At 33.8% G+C, this 13,223-nt stretch overlaps 1 long non-coding RNA gene across 1 annotated transcript; it reads right to left on the bottom strand.

Moving 5' to 3' along the window:
• Positions 1-11,866: 11,866 nt before the first annotated feature.
• Positions 11,867-13,223, bottom strand: LOC148842528 (uncharacterized). Its single transcript, XR_016103855.1, has 2 exons — positions 13,018-13,223; positions 11,867-12,064 (listed from the first exon to the last, which is right to left on the bottom strand). It is a non-coding gene; the product is annotated as an uncharacterized LOC148842528 (long non-coding RNA).

Here is a 13,223-nt window from a genome sequence, read left to right as displayed (position 1 = left end):
GTCAAATTACAGGCTCTAAAATCTTCTTTTCCTCAAATCAAATTCTTTTAGCCTTACAGATTGCTTTTGGAGCTGTAAGCCTGCACCAGGTCACTCTTAACTATGTAGTTTTACACAGAGAAACTGTGTTCCTTTGAAATGGCAGATGTGGCATATCTCCTTTGGAATGACCAACATTTCATGCAGCATTGTCTCTAGGAACATTTTCCGTATTAACTAATTGATTGGTTTTTGGATGAATATTACAAAATGCGGATTTCAGCTGCTCCCTCTCTACCTTCGGTGAAGCTGGGCTTTAGTTGAGACTGCAACTGAAAACCGTTTAAGTTTCTATTTGTTACAACATGAAATGAGTGGGAAGTATTTTAAGTTGAAATATTTGAACTATATATTTTGCTTCCTTTACAATAAAGATTATGATTTCCTTGCATTTACATTGAAACAAATTAAAAGGGCAGAAAAACAAAGTTTTCTTTGTAAAAGCAATACATGAAATGTTTCAGTAAAAAAACACACACACACCGTGCAAAAGATCTTTTGCTACAATGCAACTTTTAATGAATTTTTAATAAGGTGGGTGAACTAGGGCTGTCAAAGGCTTTATGGGATCAGGCTTCATATGACCTAATTATTATAACCTTTTTGCCGTTATAATCTATAACCGACAAGCCCAAACTTGCTTCTATTACAGGTAGATCATGAGGGAAACGTTATTCCTTTTGATAAGCAGAGAGAATCCTAAGAAGCGTTTTAGAGAGCTTCTGTCGTAAATGTGGATAAGCCCAAATTTATCCGTATTTGAAGAGCCTAGGACTGAAGTGAAGCGTCCAAGTGGCTATGACCCATTCCATCTCCATCTGTACAGTTTTCCGGTTGCTTGTGGTTGTTACATATGAGCCAACTCTATTGAATTTAGGAGTGCTTTTTCATCCAAACAGACAGGCTCATGGAAAAATCACTTTTGGAAAAACAATTTTCCATTAATTTTTTAACATCTTTTTTGTTCGAAATAGCCTCCTGCGAACACAGAAGTGAAATGGGGAGAAATATTTCCAAACGTGGTCTAAGTAAACAATTGAGATTATGCAACCTTGGGAAGCTCATTTATTGGAAAACTTTGGAACAGAACTGGATAAAGGAGTTTGGCTTCGGTCAGGGCAAAGCCTGTTCGAGAAGCCTTTACTGAGTTCACATCTCCGCCCCACAAGGAACCACCCCACAATGTCCCACAGTACATCCCCACCATGTATTGTGAATATCTCCCAATGGTAGTATCAGTTCCGATGATGTCATCATCGAGAGATATTTCTAATACACGGCGGGGATGTGCTGTGGGGCATTGTGGGGCAGAGATGTGGTCTTGTCTTTACTGTCTTGCATTGAGAATATTTCCATCTTTATATATTTTATTTCATGGAGAGATATTCCCAAGTTGGAAAAAGCTATTAGAACACTGTGAGCACGAATTTGCCCTGACAGAACCCGATCTCTGGATAAAGAAGCTCAATTTTGTCATTGGAACAGTTGGATTCACATGCATGAATATGCTGTTGAGTTTGAGAGGATGCCTGTAACTAGTATTGGTATTTTGAAAGGAATTAGTATCTCCTGCCAACAAAACGTATTGGTCCAACCCTCTACCAATGTGATCTGACACTATACATTTAACTATGAGATTGGGATCCCACATAAAAGTAAGACCTGCCAAAATCGGATTTGGTACTCCCAAGACTGTTTATAACTGTTTACAGTCGTAAAAATAATATACAACTATGATAATGTTCCCAACGGTTCTGTGAGTACTGAATCCTAATTCAGATTCTTTTGAGTTGGTAGTAGGACTTTGGGACGTGTTTTGTTGGCAGGAAATCCAGATTCTTTTGAAAACCAGAATTACATACAGATCAGAGCAGTGAAGCTGCGGCACCCAATCCGGATTTAACCTGCTGGACTGCTGGTTGATGCAGCAGGTGTGGATGAATTGGTTTAATGAAACAAAAAATGAAGGGTCATCAAGCAGTTGTGTGGAAGCCTGACTAAACCCTCAACAGTCAACATCCCCAACAACAAAGAGTTTAAGAATTCAACCGTCGGTGCTGATTCTCATTACAATTCACATGGCCGTAGCGGGTACTGATACTTTAATATTGTGTTAGTAAGATATCATCTTCCATACACAAGCATGGAAATGTCAAATCACATGAATCTCGTGTGATTCTCTATATATGCATCTTTTCCATTTTCCTTCTGCTCTGTTTGTACTGTAAATCTAAACCAGATACAAATTTTATATCCTAGTTTAATTTTGTTTCTCTTTCATTGTAATTATGATTTATATCTCTATCTGAAGCAAAAGTCATACCTTGTCTTTTTGTCTTATTTGCACTCACTAGTAGTATAATATCCCAAAATTGATGCAAAATTTGGATCACCTTTCTTCTATCTCAGTTCTTTCTCATATAAGGTGGGGAATGAATCATCTTATTTCTTGGTTCTTATCTCATTCTCTAACAAGTAACCCTTTTTATTAGCTTTATTCTCTTCCACAGTTTCACATAAGGTGGGATCACATTATTTTACAGCTTTTTTCACTTGTCACAAACAATTAAATAAGACAAAGTCAAATTTGAAGCAAAAATAAATCAGGATTTACATTCAACCTATTTGCACTGTCAAAAATTTACACCAGTGCAAATTTGTAAAAAAAAAAAAAAACTGAAACTTTGTGGTGCTTTTTGTTTGTTTGTTTGTTTTTTTTTTTTTTTTTTTTTTTTTTGTGATATTACACGTTAGTCATTACTTGGGCAGGTTCTCATGCATATTCTTTTAGCCTAGAATCCACCTCTCCGTGTCCATGCTTATAACAATAGGTGTATTAGACAAGCAGGTCTCATATTTGATCTTTTGCCAAAATGGGTTCGAGTTAGGGTTTTCTCAAAATTTGAATGGGCTAGACTGAAAACCCGGGCCTAATACAATGTAAAATCTTAAATTCAGTTATCCAATTTGCACCCATACTTTTTCCATCACAATTCAAATAAGTGAAGGTATATTCAGATTTAGTAGGCACAACATTGTAAGTACATTCAATTAACACAATAAATATTCTGATAAATGTATCAAAAGTTTTTAATCTTTTCCAAGAGTAGGCTGGAGATATTTTAAGGGACAAGTATCAAAGAATTCTTCTAAGTGCTTATTCGATGTACTCACCATGGGTGCCTACGCCTACCTAATCCAGACTGATTTCTTTAGTAAATCCAACTATATGCAAACCTTGGCTGTATTAGTTCTTGTAAGCCTCTTTGTGGCATTATCTATCTCCAGCACTCGCACTACAGCTTATGCAATAGATTTCAAAAACATTTTGGTGTATAGATTAGCTGGAAGCATAGGAAAAAATGATCCAAACAGGCACAACAGCAGGCTCCCAGAACAAAGGAGGGTTTGGAGGATCCAAGGCGCTTGGGAAAGGATTTGCAGCATCACTCACAGAACAAAGGAGGGTTTCTCTCCCAAGTAAACCCCGGCGGCTTTCCGATCAAACATATATAAGAAACCATAAACAATTAATAAATCAAAATTAAATAAATGACACAGAAATAATTTAGAATACATTTGACTGCCCGTCCTACTCCTACCTATCTTTTTACAATATGAATATGGTTAAATATAACAAGTAAACCATTAATCTGGTAATTTCTCAGTTCTATAAAGGCCTGTTTGCATTTTGGGGAGTTACTTATCTGTTTCACAATAATGATCATTTTAATTATAAAAAGTCATCATTAAAAGGGATAATATTGTCTCATCTAAGTATTGGCAACTTTTCCTTTAGGTGAGAGTTATTTATCCACCTAGAAGATAGGTAATATAAATTTTTTACAGACCTCTCGTAAATCTGAAAAAATATAACATGAGTGTCTTTAGTTCTCATTGACCAATTTTCCCACTTTCAAAAAAAAAAAAAAAGGACAGAAAAAAAAAGAATGGGCCCAAAGTTGAAGCCCAATTTTCAGACAGAAAAGGGGGGGGGGTGCATTTACACAATTACACTTATGGTATTTAAAAATGAACCGGTCAGGGGTCCGGTTACTAGTTCGAATAGTCCGATTGTTCGATCCGAACGGCCGGTCTATTCTGACAAAAAAATTAAAAAAAATAAAAAATTTAGAAAATGGTCAAAACCGTTTGAATGGTTAATCGGCCAGTTCAGCAGTTTGTTGACCAAAATCAATGGTTTTGGGGGAAAACGGAACCGGTCAGGTGACCGATTCCCGATTTTTCCAGTCCGACTGTCTCGTCCTATCCGGTTTTGAAAACCATGTTATGTGTATTGAACAATTGCAGCATTGTATTATGTGGTAAATCAAATATTTTTTCCTGATTTTCAATGCTCTAACAAACAATGCCAAAAACACTCACCACTATACTAAGCAGCCTTTAGATTATGTTTGGTTTGAAGGAAAAGGTAGGGAAAGCCATTAAAGATTTCTTTACCTTACCTTACTTTTTTCCTTTTTTCCTTCAAACCAAACAATATTTTAGGTGATAAAGGTTTTGCCGGTTTAGGCAAGATCGATCAAACCTGCTCTCTAATTTCACGGCCTCACGACATCCCTAGTTACATTGACATTTACAAGCATGGTGGACATACAAATTACCAAAATTATCCTTTGAAAACATACAGCAAATGCGAATTATATTGGTTAATTCTACTGCAAAAAGTTATGAACACAATAGGAAAGGGGCCACGCATGGTGACCCTGTTTCCTAAAACAAGACTTTGTTTACAGAATTTCCAATACAGTGAATTAGTTGTTCTGGCCCTACCTTAGAAGACGAAATGAACTTATTAGAAAAAGGATATTCATGGTGATTAGTTCATACAATATAACTGTAAAATGAATTGAAGTTTTACAAAACTGAATATATGGTAATTATGAGAAATGACATTCCTTCTATTTTTTTGTGAATCATTTTCCAAACAGATTTTGGTGCTCTCCATCCATATCTGAAAACACTAGTATATATCTTCAGACAAAACATTAATTAATAGTTACCTAAATACTATATTTTGTAATAAATTAATGTGGTCCCATGCAATATGCAAGCTTTATTAAGGAAAATTGAAGCAGGAATCCTATAACAATTCTCGAGTAGCTTGAACCAATCCAAGTTCAACATTAACCCAATCACGACCAACCAAAGGGTGCCTCAGCTGGCATGTGAACTGATTCGTTCCTGATGTGAAATGAATTCCTGCAACCACTGATTTCGGAAAAAAAAATGTGGAGGTTTAGTGGTGTACGGCACCAAATATCAAAAAGAAAACCAAACACAATGTTATTAATATTTAATTTAACTAGCAAATTTATTCCAGAGCCTGGATCCATCTGCTGTATAAATGGCTATCAACGAATCTTGAAGGAATATGCCAGTGTTCCAATGTGTATAGAACACCGACGTGTCCATCAGGATCAGGAGATTGGTTATACAGCCGCTTACACAGCGATGCGAGTAGCAGCCAGCAGATCCCATGTGCTTATACAAACTCTTAGGCTATGTTTGATTTGAAGGAAAAAATAGGAAAAGGAAGAAACTGTAAGGAAACATATATATGTTTGGTTTATAAAGGTTTTTTCCCTTTTCCTTACTTTTTCCTTCAAACCAAACACAGCCTTAATGAAAAGTTATTTCAATGCTTTTACTAGTAGAATTTATAGGATCTAGGTGTCACTGAAGAAATCACACCTTGAAGCTAGGGTGTAGTGTAGGAGACAATATGTTAATGACATATATATATATATATATATATATATATATATATATATATATATGTTTAAATCATCAAAACACACTTAGGCAAATCGGTAATTTCTAATAACATAAAATGTGGTGACAATTGTTATGGAGGAGGGCGAGATACATGGTCAATTGGTCATCAACCCCTCACATTCACATGTAGCTGTAGATGACTGAAGACTTTCCAAGTATAACGTAAATTTATGACAGTGCCAACCATGTAAAGTTATTTGGGACCATTTTGCATGAATATATACGAGTCAAGGAGTGAGCTCTCTTTCCATGAATTAATTCCTCATTGGCAGCTTCTTTCCAAGTTTTAACCTTAGTTAATGGATGGTCAGCAATTGACCATCTTTTGTTTTCTAAAAGAGGAGCATTGACATCCCAGCAGTGACTTTAGAGCAAAGATCCAACATGTGAAGAGTTGAGCTTTTTTCCTTTCTATTGCCAATCAAATTATGTTGGTAGGTGCTCACTCCCTTTCTCATTTAAACAAAATCCAGAAGGTCGAACTTAATCACCTCCATCGTTTCATTGCTAACCATTGAAATTCACATCTCCTGTGACATGTCCAGAATCCTGATCCCCCTTAAAAAACATACAAATCACTTACTAAGGTGGTGCACTAATTAAAACAAAAGAAATCAAAGCTTTTGATGTATTAATATGGACCCGCCTTTAATGAGATAAAGTGATGTCTTGGTGGCAGCATAGTAATAAATCTAAGGCCATGACCTTTTGGTTTTAGCCCTGCCCTACGACACTGTCTTAACAAAATGTTAAGTGAACCCAATCAAATACCAAAATCAAAAAATTGCAGAATTGAATGGACCCCTCAACCTCAATCCTGTTCTCAATTCATGACACCCTAACTAATCCAAATAGTTAAAGAAACAACAAAAAAATAGTCTTTTCAACTTCATGGGTATTTGTCAATCTGAAATTTCAAGTTATTAATGTCGCATCACAAACCTATAGGGATATGAGTGTAAAACTTTGTAAAAGATATTTGATGAAGAGAAGCTTTCCTCACTTGAGTGTTAGATAGAAAATTATTTAATGACTGACAAACTTCTAGTTATCTGTCCCTCTATTCTTTAAAATCATTTAGACTCAGTTTTGGAAGGAGTATAGATACGAATGGAGTGTAAAACTTTGTATTTAATTATGTGCAGTATACATCTTTGTTATACTCTTTCTAAATTGAGCTTTGTATTTAATTAGGTTTGACTATGATGCAGAAAAGACATTATTCAGGGAAAACTAATAACCAATTAACTATTACCATAAAGGCCCAAAAAGATGTCATCATAAAAATAGTAATCAATCAAGTGGATTTTATTGATCAAAACCTTTGCTATCAAGTCTTTCTGGTATCATAAATTTCTTCTTTTACTATTTTCTTTTTGTTTTTTCCCTTTTTATAGAATTTGGTCAATGGCTCAATGCAAGGGAGCACATGTTGACCATTGACCATATATTTTTTCGGTCTGTATCAGCCGTTGTTTCTAAACGCCCCGACTTTTGGACATACATGATTCATCGTCATCAGTATTTGTCCCCCCCCCCCCCCCCCCTTTCTCTCTCTCTCTCTCGGTCGGTCGGTCGGTCGGTCGCGAGCGCCTCCGTCTTTAATTTGGCACAACGGGCATGGAAACTCGTTGACGCTTTTCTAGACCCCCAGGGGGCTGCGGTGAGTATTTGAGAAAATCATTTCTTCTGGTTACAAATATTGTCGAGCAGCTGGTGAACCCTAATGGAGCGGTCAGATGCTGACTCCGTCTAGAACGTAGAAGGAACGCTTTTGATGTTAGTTATGAAAACAGTTGGAGGTTGCAAGCTAGACCAGCTTTCAGCTAAAAAGATCCTCTTGGCTTGTTGTAATATCAAGCAATTGAGCATGAAATAAACAACAATTGAATTGGGTGTCTGAATGGTCCAAGTTTTTGGCTTTAATGGCAAACAGCAACCAACACCTAATTGATGAGACATATTTGAGGAAAGAGGTAGAACGTCTCTACATTCACTTTGATATCTATGTGTCGTGATTCTTCTTCAAGTATTTGCAGTCATTGTGTCACAAGCATTCTTCCGTTATAAGACTCATCTATAATAAATTTAAGAAAAGAGAATTTAATGACTTGAAAATAAGTTTAATCAGATTTGAGCCTCTGAAATTTGGATTTGGGCCAACATATAACATACATTTGCAGGTCTGAATTGAAAGCAATAACGGAAATTTCAAAGTCAATCCTATCTACCCCCATTGGAGAAGTACTTGATGGGGCCGTTTTCATTTTTCGATTAACATCTACCCATCCTTTTACAAATTAATTCTCTTTATTCAATGGGGATGTTGGTTTTTCTTCTACCATCAAGCCAATCCATGCAAGTGGTTGAATATAAATTTGATTAATTTGGTTCCGGGTCAAGGTCTATGTTTAGAGTTGGCTTTGGATTAATTTGTTTGATTAAAATACCTCTATTTTTAAATTGGTCACTCTTGTGAGAGTATAAAATGTAATTTGAACTATTACATTTCTCTTCATTCAATTCCTTTTCATTAATTCTTATGTTTAGGGATCGCCTCCTATTCTTTCACTGAATCCTATACTAATTAACTATATTAATAAAATAAGTGTAACAAAGAATAATTGTTTTTATTGATAATAAAATGAAGTTTTTTATTATTTGGTGGCAAGTTAACAATTTAACCTTTTAGGTAAAATGTGTCAATCCTATATGTCATAATTAAATAATATTATAATAATAATTAACAAGATGAAAATATATAAAAGTATAAAAGTACCCAAAAAAATGTAGAAAGCATTTGAACATATCTCTAATATTATATATTTAACAAAAATAAATGTAACAAATAATTATACTTTTTATACATAATATTATAAAAAATTAGAAAATTTTGAAAACATATTATTTAATATCATCATCATCATTAAATATTGACTCACCTAATGGTATATACTACAAGCACAATGGATATGGATGGAGTATCCATTTTACATCAAATGGAATCTTTAGGTTATTAATCATCAAAATCTTTACAATGATGCCAATATATAATAATGAGGGCTTAACCTGTTTTATAATTGCTATTAAGCATCAAATATTTATAATGATGGCACCATATAAGATAAAAAGTAATAAGATGTTTTATATTTGCTTTTAAACATTAGCTATTTATGACTATGTCATTATATAAGACAAAAAGTAAAGATGACTGGTGTTTTAAAGACCAATCCAAAGGCCAAATCTTCTTTGCCTTTGGACCGCAGGTCACTGGTTCAACCATTTGGGTTGAATGAGTGATGGGTTAGATTGTGCCACATCAACAAATACAATATGCAATTCACACCCGATCACTGGGTCAAACGAGTCAATAGTCCAGTTGCTCTCAGATGGTTTTTGACCAAATAGTGGGTTTTACTAAAACTGGACCCAAAATCATGATTGGGTGGCAATTTGAACCGTTCAACTGTTCAGGTCAGCGATGGGTTGAAAACATTGATGATGACAATTAAAGTCATCTCTCTTAGGCCTGCTAATGATACTCGAAATTCTATGACCTGATACGACATTCGATTCAATTATCTCATATCTAAATGATGTATTTACATAATCGAATTAGATTTAGATTTTGCAATCTGAACTTGATTTTATTATAGTATAGCATTTATTGATTTTAATATATAATATCTATATTGTTATATTTAAAATTATAAAAATTATTATATTATATATGAAATATATATATATATATATATATATATATATATATATATATATATATATAATATGTTGTGTTTAAGTTGAAAAGTAATTAACTTTTTAATTTGTTTTTGTATTTAAAAAATTAAAGTAGAACCAAATTAAATTCGAATCCAATCCGTTTTTGGGTTTAGCTAGATCTAAACCCAAAATAATCTCTCTCTCTAGTCTCTCTTGAGTCCAATATTTTAGGTCATTCGACTTCATCTCAAACTCGGATATAAATTGAAAAAACAAATTAAATTTATACAAATTTAATTTTGATACCATTCGAGTTCTCTCACTGAGTCCGATATTACATGTCATCCAACTTAGTTTGATACCATTCGAGTTTGATTCAATGTCAATATTTTCAAATTTACAAGTTGTACTCGAATTTAAGTAGAAAATAATTTTGGACTTAAATGACAAGTGTTTTCAAATTTATATTTATAAATATAAAATATTATATATAATTTCTCATAAGCTTAAGATTGGATTGGGCCAAACCTCATTCTAGGTGTTTGCTTTCTTATATAGAATATTTTATAATATGTGCTATATTATAAGAGAGAGGGGGTTGTGTGGGACCCAATGGAATAAGAGAAAGAGGGTAAGGATGACAATTTTCACTATCCCCGTTGTACCCACCCAATTGGGTCAAGGACGGATATTATGTTGGAGAACGGGGACAAGGATTAATAGGGTATAGGGATACCTAATTGAGGACAGGAATGGGGATGGAAAGTGAAGTCCTCGCTTTCCCTTGAAGTCGATTATATATTAAATATTATATATTATATATAAATATTTTTTTTGTTTGAATTGTTTCATTAGAGAAGAGTAAGAATGGACTTTATAATAGAGAAAATTAAGACATATAAGGAATTTTACGAGGAGACATATATAGTAATTTTTTTTAGTTTTTGAGAGGCCTCTAGTCAAATCAACGATTTTTAGCTAAATAGCAATTTTATCGGACTATCCAATCTGATCCGATTTTCAAAACATTGGGTTCCACAGCCCCCTGAACAGCCAAAATGTTCAGTTAATCTGAATTTAGGTTTTAACATCAGTTTGGTTCTAGGCCAAAGGTTTGTGTTTAGGGTTGGTCTTGAATTGGCCTTTAACCCCACCAAGTTTCTTACCAAGAAAAACACTCAATCCATCTAAATTTTACTGATGTTTTATTAAATAGGGTCAACAAGGGATTAAAAATATTTAATAGGAAATAGAGGGATGTAAACAGGGTAGATGTTGCAAACATTGACCATTGAAGTGAGATAAAGGGAGAGATATGGATATAGATAAAAAAGCGTTTGCTTGAATAGCCAGGGATCAATGGACAATTTCTTTGCTGCAATTATTCAAAATGCATGTTAATGCAATTGGTGAAGCCGTTTGAAGTAATAAAGCAACATGATTTTAAGACATAGGCCGGGCTATCGAGGAAATTGGTTGGAGGTAATTGATTTCTTGTACGAGTTGTGAAATAATGTGTGAAAAGATTAAGTTCTAGAAGAAAACATGAAAGACATGTGACCTTAAGACAGATTTCAGATGGGTAATTCATGCCGAGGTTTTAGAAGTTTAACAGTAATTATAACCATTCTGACCACCGGTTTTTAGGTTTATAGTTTGGATCATCCGGTTTGAATGAATAATTCGTTTTAATTTAAAGATAAAAATGTAAAATATAATTAAAATAAAAATAATAAAAAAACCATTAAATAGGTTGATTGGCCAGATCAGTGCGAATCTTCTAACAATTCAATGTAGAGTGGACTCTTTTTAGGCCTTAAAGACATATGATAGAGTGCCAATATTTGGATGTTAGTTTGGGAAACGAAGGTAAAAAGGAGAGATGAGAAATATCTTGGTGATGCAAAGGTCTTCTCAAATCCTATTACACTTATTTATTTATCTCTATTTTAAAATAGAGGAACACGAAAATTTGGATGTCATAAATAGAAAATAGGAAAAGGGAGCGGTGACAAATGTCAATTATCAAAATTTGTACTTGTGTGTGTACATATATCTGTCTACTTATCTGTGTTTGTAGCTTATTGGATATAAATCTATGGGCCATAGGGATGTCAATGGATTAAAAAAATCTGATACTCGATCCGACTTGGATGTTAAAACCTATGTTTGTTTAGTATAGGATGAGATGTCGATTTGAACTCATTTGGTCTGATAAAAATTTGAGTCTAACTATATGTAATATAATAATGTATATATGTTTTTTGTTTGATAGAAAGGATAGTCTATGTTATTGAAACTAAAAGAGTCAAACAACAAAGATCCTCATTAAGTCCTGGAATACACTGACTAACAGTCCAATCGGGCCAGTAAAACAAAAAGAAATCAAAATCATCAACTTTAGCCACCTGATTCGCCTGTCTTTTAACAAAATAGAAATTGACGTTAAAACCATCAACTTTAGCCAAAATGTCCGAGATCTTTAAAGGCACATTGATAAGGTTCCCTGAAAAATAATTAATAAGAGATAGACAATCACTTTACTATGCCCCAAGCACCCGGGGGAGCATAATAAGAACGAAAACAATCGGTTAGGAGTTAGGGGTGTAAACGGATTGAATTCGTATAGGATCAAGCAATATTTAAATTAAAATCCGATTAAAAATTTTGATATTTGAATTCGATTAATTAATTATTTTAGGTAATTAATAAATATAAAAAATAAATATTTGATTTATATAAAGTATATAAATATATAAATTATTTATATAATTTAATTATTATATATAAATTATATAAAACATTGAAATATTTTATATATTATATGTAAGAATTAAATAATCTATTAAATTTGGATATTTATCGAATTGAATCAAATCATATCCGAATTCAATTCGAATTATCCGAATTCGATTCGATTATGCTGAATCTCAAATTCAAAATCGGATTTTCAAATACCATTGACACTCCTATAATTAGCCATGGCTTGACCTTCACTGTTCCACACTACAACACCAAAATTATCCCTCTTAGAAGCACAAAAACTACCATTTGTCTTGATGGAGGAGTCCAAAAGATTGACTCTTCCTATTTAGGGAGATGGACAAACTCTTGCATCCTACATGGAAGGTTTTCTTCCTTATTTTCAATTGCATGTTAGCATCCTCAAAGATGAAGGCATTATGTATGTGCCTTCTAAATATTTTATAGAAGCTCAGTTTGGAAGGAGTATAAATACAAATTTATAATGCTCAGTTTGGAAGGAGTACAAATACAAATATGTAGAATGCAAAACCTTACATTTTGTACATTTTGTATTATTTTGTATGTATTTGTACTGTACAAGTTTGTATTTGTATTCCTTCCAAACCGAGCCCGAATCAAAACATAGGTAGGCAAAAGCTCTTGCTTCTTATCAATAACAGAGTTACATAAATCAATCCAGGAGGAGAACCACACCGTAAAGGATGGGGGATAGAGAATAGGGCCTGATGAAGATCAAAAGTTGCTGACTGTCTTGGGATCAGCTTGGAGGTTGGAGGGTTCCTACAAGAGAAGACAAGGTCAAAGGGCCTAGGGTGAAATTCTGAGCTTAGGACTCCGACGAACTAGTAAGGGCTGAGCTGTCTGAAGTGGTAAAGCCAATAATTAATAAGGGCAAAAGT

The sequence above is a fragment of the Nelumbo lutea genome, chromosome 8, assembly GCF_056320005.1.
Source record: "Nelumbo lutea isolate HS-2025 chromosome 8, American lotus-T2T, whole genome shotgun sequence".
Taxonomy (NCBI): Eukaryota; Viridiplantae; Streptophyta; class Magnoliopsida; order Proteales; family Nelumbonaceae; genus Nelumbo; species Nelumbo lutea.
This window is presented reverse-complemented; position numbering and strand designations above follow the sequence as displayed.